Source organism: Nicotiana attenuata, chromosome 5, assembly GCF_001879085.1.
Source record: "Nicotiana attenuata strain UT chromosome 5, NIATTr2, whole genome shotgun sequence".
In the NCBI taxonomy this organism is placed as follows: domain Eukaryota; kingdom Viridiplantae; phylum Streptophyta; class Magnoliopsida; order Solanales; family Solanaceae; genus Nicotiana; species Nicotiana attenuata.
Genome location: NC_031993.1, coordinates 44,282,348 through 44,290,606, shown reverse-complemented (window position 1 = coordinate 44,290,606; position 8,259 = coordinate 44,282,348).

Below are 8,259 nucleotides of genomic sequence, written 5' to 3'. Positions count from 1 at the left end.
ATTCCTGAAATCAAAGACACTTACGAGAACAAGCGTAAAAGCAGTGTGTGTTATGAAGGTTAATATTAAGCAATCACTATTATTCTTAGCTCCACGGTGGGCGCTGAACTGTTTACCCTAAAATTTGGATAACAATTAAACTTATAATGTGATTTGAAGGATATGTGATTTCACCTAATACCAATTGATAAACGTAAAGATAAACGAAGCAAATTGACGATAATATAAAGCAAACCAGCATTTGGACAGAGCCCTCGAGCTTGGACACCTTCGAGATAGTTATGTAAGAATAGTTAAAGGCACAATAAGCCGATGAACAAGAAAGTAAGCTAAGAAATTATATTGCTTTTATATTCGTGAATGTAAGGTGTTTACAAGATGATTAGGGCCCTCTTTAGTCCTAGTTATGGTACAATTCTATTTACGGAAGTAAATCCCATGATTAACTAGATAACTGCCCTTGATTTTATCTGTTCCGAGATTTACGCCATGATCTCCGGCCAATCACGGATATCTCGCTTTCCCGTTATTGCGTTTTGGTCGAAGTTTGTCATATTTGGTCTCGATCGCTGCTGGCCTCGATCTCGACATGCATCTCAATCTTCGAATTGGCTACATGTCTTCGTGCTCTGGTCTGATTCATTACGATGCTGACCCTCGATAAAATTCCGTGCTCTCGATCAAATAGCAAAATCGGATAGGTCCGGATTTAGCCGTATACAAGAACGAAAAAAATTAAAATTCTACATGAGAAGAATCACAACTTCATATGATACTTACACTCTTAAGCTCGTAAGGTCTGTTGAGTCAAAGTCGACAATTCATATCATATGGTTGGACTTTGACACCTTTAGACGTGAAAATGCTATAATTTATCATCATAATCTTTGTAAAAATATAATTTTTTCGTGCAATCAACAAAAATCCGACTTGTGAGCATTTTGTAATTTTGCTTGTTTATTTCTTTACTTATTTTTGACTATCTTTTGTTTTGTTTTTAGCTGGTGAAGAATAAAGGAAAATCAGTACTGGTTACCTATCCAATAGTTGTTTAAAGGAAACAAAAAAAGGTAAAAGAATCAAAATAACCGTTCATCTAACCACTTAAATTAAAAACAATAATGAATATATAATTTATATTAAATTAAAAACAATAATGAATATATAATTTATATATAATATGTGTATAATCATAGTATAGTCTATGTATGCTGGCTACAAAATGTAAAATGTGAATTCGCCTGCTAATTGGACTAGGAATTTGGTTATAGCCAGTTTTCGATCCAATCGGTTGTTCTCAGCAATTTTGTGTTCTTTCATAACAGGCCGGTGTTGATCACAATCCAACTTGGAAGGCCCATTGTACTGTGGCTAATTGGATGAAACTAAGCCCAGTTCATTTTTATAAGAGCAATTTTCATAAAGCATTACAGTTTAGCGCCTAATTATCATAAGTAACTATAGTTTGCCTAGTTACTATTCGTAGCTACTGTTCAATTGTTACTAGCTTGTATCACTTGTATTCAGATGCGCAACAAATACATCATGTGTCAACTGTATTCATTAAGATTAAATACAAGAGTTTTTACAAAGGACAATATCCGTTCGCACGGCGAATACAATCAAGGAGAAATTATAGAAAAATAGAATGCTCTCATAGAGAGTCAAACTCAAGACATCCGCTTACTAAGTGGGCGCTCTAATCAACTGAGCTACGAGAGCTTGTTGCTCTCTTGTTTCAGTTCGAAACAATTAATATCTTATTTCAATACTACAGGTGAATTTACTATAAAATTCAAATAAAGCTACGAATGGCAATTTTCTGAAAGTATAGCTACAAATAGAAAAATATAGCGTATATGTTTGCTACGTCGCATAATTTTCCCTTTTTATAATATAGTAAGCCCCACACACAGAATCTTGGGATCCTTACATAAATAGCCACTTAGATTTACTGTATAGCCGATATACATAGATTATACATATATTGTATAAAAAGGGCAGCCCGGTGCGCTAAGCTCCCGCTATGCATGGGGTCCGGAGAAGGGCCGTTATACACATATTGTATATGAATTACAAATATTTTATTTATCCACTAATATTTTTAGTTTAGATGGTTGGGTGAGTAGTTATTTAGGTTAATTCTTCCAAAATTATTTTTGGTCCATTCCCGCATGTTAGATGCTTTTTTAGAGGTGGACGTCCAAGTTTAAAGGATCATTACACAATGAGCCGGTCATATTCATTGTTTACTTTTTATAACTATATATATAAATCATACAATATATATATATATATATATATATATATATATATAATACACAAATTATGTATATATTATATCTTTACCGGCTATATTTAATTTAAGTGAATAGGTGGACGGCTATTTGGATTAATTCTTCACAAGTTTAATAAGGTGGGAAAGAGTAATAGTTGAAAGGTAATAGAGGAGAATTCAATTAATTTCCTATTGTTCCAATATTCTCAAAAGTTGCTTTGATTTTTTATTTTTGTTTGGATCGATCGCAGTGGTCAAGTACGTTGGACGATCAAAACCAATATACTAATACTAAGTTGGTGATGAAGTTATAAATAAATAGCAACATGAATTGATCAATGCAAAAAAAAAAAGAAGCAAATATATGTCAAGCACTCATAAAATAATGTACACTTTCATTTAATGCCTTTAAAATGATAGATTTATTAGTATTCACCGCTTAAACAATACTCATTATTTTACTCATCAATATTAACAAAAGAAGCGACAAGAGCATCCTTTTGGGACATTGTTCATAGAAGATGCCCTTTTATTATCACTTGCTACTAGATATGAAGGAAATGGTAGATGCCAAATTGAGGATGTAAAAGATTCCTTGCAATTTTGTTTTATTTTTTACTATACACGGGAATAAAAGGGTAGGCTGGTGCACTAAGCTCCTGTGATGTGCGGGGTTCGGGAAAGGCTGGACAACAAGGATCTATTGTACGCGGACTTACCCTGCAATTCTGCAAGAGGCTGTTTCCACGGTTCGAACTCGTGACCTCATGATCACATGGTATCAACTTTACCAGTTACCCCAGGGCTCCCCTTCACAGGGAATATAAGAGGAAAATATACGGCGAAAAATCGAATTACACCAACAAGGTGATATTTCAGATAGCCGATCGATTGAGCCACCATAATTTCTCGATTCCTTGCCATTTGAAATCCCTATTACAATCCTTAGGGGTGTTAAAATCTGAAGGCTTTCTCAAGAAATGGTTAAGAAAAGTTAACAAAGTTAACAAAGGAAATTGCCTTGTTCCTGTTTGACCAAAAAGTATGAAATTCTTTGTTAAACTAATTAAGTAAAAATATAAGGGATTAATCCTAGTCAAAGATAATATCCCTAGATTTAAAATTCGTTTATATGGTAACGTGAGACCACGTTGAAGTAGATTTAATGTAAAACATAATAAATGTGGTTGTTATTAATGTGATGAGAGCAAGTAATAAATAGCAATAAATGGCACTAAATGTAAATAAGGAGGAATATTCATCCAATAATGAAAGAGGTGAATGATTCTTTTTTCTGACAATGATAAATGACAAGAATATGAGAGAATATTATACACTTTCTCGGATCTGGTGGAAATGACAATGGATTGAAAATAAGGATTGTTTCTCTCTCAGAAAGTTCTTCTTTGTATTTATCTAGGGAGCTTCCTTTTCAAAAGTGTTCTTATCAAATGGAATATTACCCTCCCTTTACCTTATCTCTCCTACTATTTATATAGAATATTCCCGAAAATACCCTAAAAGGTACAAAAACAACAGAAGGAATATTCAATAGAATATTCCATTTATAAGTTCCAAAGCTGTACTAGCCGTTACTTCTGTCCCTTGCTGCTCAACCTCGGCCCTGATGAGCCACTCAATGGCTCATCCTGTTCTCCACCGATCGACCTCGGCCGCACTGCCTATGATAAGTTACGATTCTCACGATAGCCACCTCCTCGTGCTGAATTTCCTCGGTTAGATTTTGACCCATACAGTTAGTCCCTCCTCTTATCGAGGTCATCTTTTGGTCGACCTCAACGAGCGGACTTTGTTGGTCACGATTTGAGAGATTCAGATGGGGAGGTCGAGTAGTGAGAACTGCGGCCGAGCTGATGACGTGGCGTATTGAGAGCCACGCTTAATGACATTGGTTCAGAAATGATATCCCAGCCCCATGCGTCATCATTACGCCTCATCCTGATGCGTTGTATCGTTTCCTCTATCCTTGTCGTTTCGATCCCAGTGCATTTGATGGTTATTTTTCTCGATCCGTGCACCGATGTTCTCTATAAATAAAGGGGGAAACCCTTTGAAGGAAACTTTACACTTTCCAATCTTTTGAACCTACATATCTTCTCTCTTCTTCTTCTTCTTCTTCTTCTTCTTCTTCTTCTTCTTCTTCTTCTTCTTCTTCTTCTTCTTCCTGCATTCCTATTTTCAGCAGCTTTTGCCATTATCACTTCTGCACTTTCAATTCCTTCACACATATATAACAAAAGATGGCTAGTGCATCTTCCAACCCTAAGGGGACCTCTGACCCAGTTCCGTTGTCAGTGGTCATGCTCTCTCATGATGAAGGGGAAGCCATTGTTGTAGAGATGAAAGCTTCCCTACTGTGGATGAAATCATTTATCATAATTCAGGCTCCAGGCCGGACTTCTCGAAGTCACCTACGGACGAACCCGAGCCTGCGAAATCCGAGATGGAAGCAGCCCATTCCTGCTCACATCAATCTGGTCCCAGCGGGGAACGGTGTGATCTAGATTCATCGCCCTAGGTATTGCGCGTTTTACGCGTACCCATTCCAAGTGGGCTATTACGGCATCTATCTCCCGTTGGCGGAGGAGTTCTGCCGCTATTACGGCATCTGTCCGGCCCATCTCTCCCCATATATTTAAAACTCTTTCTTATGTTGATAAAGTACGTGGAGCTGGTCGACCGTGGGATTTCCATCCGCCATCTGATGCATCTTTTCGTGCTAGGTTTTCACAGGGGTACGATGATACATCTCCGCCACCATGGGACTGGTGGTGAAAATGGACGATAAGACGAAGCGTTGATGTTGGGTCAACTTTTTCTACATCAAAACCGAGCACGTGGTGGCGAACCCAGTGAATTCCCTGAGGAGTGCAACTTTGCCCGTAAGTGTTTTTGTTAAACTGATTGTTTGTTCTCTCTTCGGTGACTTGATTGTTCTTCTCTTTTTGTGTAGCCGAGAAGGATCCTCCTATGTTGATCGCCGATATTCGCGATTGAGTGGCTCAGATTTTGCCCCACATGGTGGGAATCCATGAATGGTCCTCATTCAACAAGAAGTTTGGACGTAAACCTTCTTCGACCGGTAAGTCAAAGTTTCGATCTTCAGTCACTTCGACCTTAATATCGTCTTCTTTTTCATTCATGTAGTTTTTCTTTGTTGTTAGGTCAGAGGGTTCCGAGGAAAGAGAAGGCTCCCACCCCTGCTTTTCGTCAACCGGGTACCTCGACCGGGTCTTTGCTTGTTATGACTGTAGGCGAGTCCGCACAGACTGCTACTTCTTCTCCGGCCCCGACCCTGCGTATGCCTAGTCGTCAGGCGGCTGCCCCTTCAGCGGAGACTTCTACTTCTCCAATATTGCACTTAGTGGACGAGTCGTCGCTGAGCGAGGGTGAAGCAGTTCCGCTAAAAAGGCAGAAAGTAGAGGTCGGGGGCGAGGCAGTAGGGAACAAAGAGCCAACGAGGGGCGATCCCGAGCCGGCCGCGGTCGCCCCCAAGGGTGGCATAGTTTTGGACGCAAAGACCGCGTCCCCTTTAAATGTGGAGATTGCTCCTTTGTCAGAGGTCGCCATGGAAGGAGGAGGGCGACCAGAGGCAGCGAAGGACGTTCTGAGGAGTGATACGTCGACGTCCGGGTGGGCTGACGTTCCTTCCTCTGCCAAGGAGAGGGAGAAACGTGTGGCTGTTGATGACTACGAGTCCAAATCCGACGTCTACCCCGAAGAGGAAAGGATGTTCGATGAGGGGTTTACCCGGGTCGAGGTGAGAACGAATGGATCTACTCATTCTATAGTCATCCCCTTGGACTGCGACTTGTTGACGAACACAGAGAGAGTGGTCCTTTCTTTGGTCTCTCTTTGCTCTGTCGTCGAGAACAGGACTCTACGCTCATTTAAGGATGTCGATATGTCGTTACGCATATCTGGAATGGCTTTGAGGGTGAGTATACTTTTGTTTTTGTTGTTCTTGTACCTTCCGTCCTTTCTCCTTTCTATTTTTACTGACTTTTTTCGGCTCTTCCTTTCTTCCTTAGACTCTCATTTTGGAGATCGAGAGCGCCCGCCGAGAGGAGAAGCGGAAGATTGTTTTCAAGAAAATAGTTTTGAAGTAGCGCAAATATCGTGACAAGTACCGTGAGATGCGTGCCTGGTTCAGCGCGGACTGTAATTTCCAGTCCCTTATAGATGAGTTGGGGCAGAAGGCCGATGAGCTCGTGAGGGTCATCAGCAGATGCAGTGAGCTCGAGGGAGAGCTTAGAGCCAAAGATGACGAGCTCGAGGTGAGCAAGGGGGTCGTGGCTGAGTGTGTCGACCTTCAGGATCAAGTGGTATCCCTGCGGGCCGAGCTTGAGCAGAGCTCGATCAGAGCCAACGACTTAAGTGATGAGTTGATCGAAAAAGTGGCAAAGTTGGAGAGGACCGAGGAGGCCAGGGTAGCGGCTTTGGCGAAGGTGGCGGCATTAGAGGATACCCTCCATGTCCTTAGATATGAGCGGACGAATGATGCGGAGATGGACGCGCTAAAGGAGGCGAGGTTCGATGAATGGATTGGTGGTCTTGAGAAAGAGATTTTATACCAATATGAGCAGATCGTCGTTCTTGAGGCCAAGAAGACGCAGCTACTGGCCCAGCCATCTTCATCTCGTGCTTCTACTTATCCTCATATTCCACGGGATTTGTACGAGAAGTGGATTCATGCCGAGGCTCAACTAGACATATTCAGGGGCTTGATGACGACTGGGAGGGTTTCTAAGGTTGAGTTTGAAGACGTTCGTTCCAAGGCGCGCTCAGCTCGGGTCGCATGTGGTTACAATCCTGCTACGTCGGGGGCCGGTGATGGTGAAGAAGATTTAGACGGGCTAGAGTCAGGTGCCTGGTATGATGACGAATATTCTGATGGCGAGGGCGATGGTGGGGACGATGCTGGGGGCGATGCTGCCAAGTAGTATTTTTGTAATCTTTGGTTTTATTGTTGTGGGCGTCTGTTCGGCCCTTGCAAGATACCTTTTGGAATGCTACTTTGGCTGTTTATTTCCAAGTCTCCTGTTTTTTCCTTTGAATATTTTCGTCAGTTGATTGCCTTGATTAAAAGAATTATGTTGGTAGGCATTAGCTTGATCGTGATCGAGTGTTTGATTACTTCGCATGAAGTCGAACGTTGCCGTAACTGACTCGAATGAGGTTATTCTATGAATCAAGTTCGAGTTAGGCCGAATGTAAGTTGAATTCGGGCGAGGTCGAACATCGCTCTTAACTAATTCGAACCGTCGAATGTGTGTCAATTAATTTGAATGAGGTTGAACGTGAGTTGATTCGAGCGAGGTCGAGAGTGAGTCGATTCGAGCGAGGTTGAATGTGAGTCAATTTGGGTGAGGTCGAACGTTGACTCAGTTAATTTGAATGAAGTCGAATATAAGTCGGTCCGAGCAAGGTCGAATATTGACTTTTAGTTCATTCGAACGAGGTCGAATATGAGTCAGTTCGAGCGAGGTCGAATGTGAGTCGATTTGAGCGAGGTCGAATGTTGACTCTTAGTTAATTCGAACGAGGTCGAATATGAGTGGATTCGAGCGAAGTCGAATGTTGACTCGTAGTTTATTCGAACGAGGTCGAATATGGGTCGGTTCGAGCGAGGTCGAATGTGGACTCCTAGTTAATTCGAACGAGGTCGAATGTGAGTCAATTCGAGCGAGGTCGAATGTTGACTCTTAGTTGATTCGAACGAGGTCGAATATGGGTCGATTCGAGTGAGGCGGATGTCGACTCGTAGTTGATTCGAACGAGGTCGGACATGATTCGGTTCGAGCGAGGTCTGTCAGAGCCCAAATTAGAGGGCCACGATGGGCACCCGGTGCCTACTCAACCGAGCGCCACGTACCTTATTTTTTTTCTATAAGACTCATCACGGCCATGATAGGCCACAATTATATATATAATTAATAATATTAGAAGTTAACTTGCAT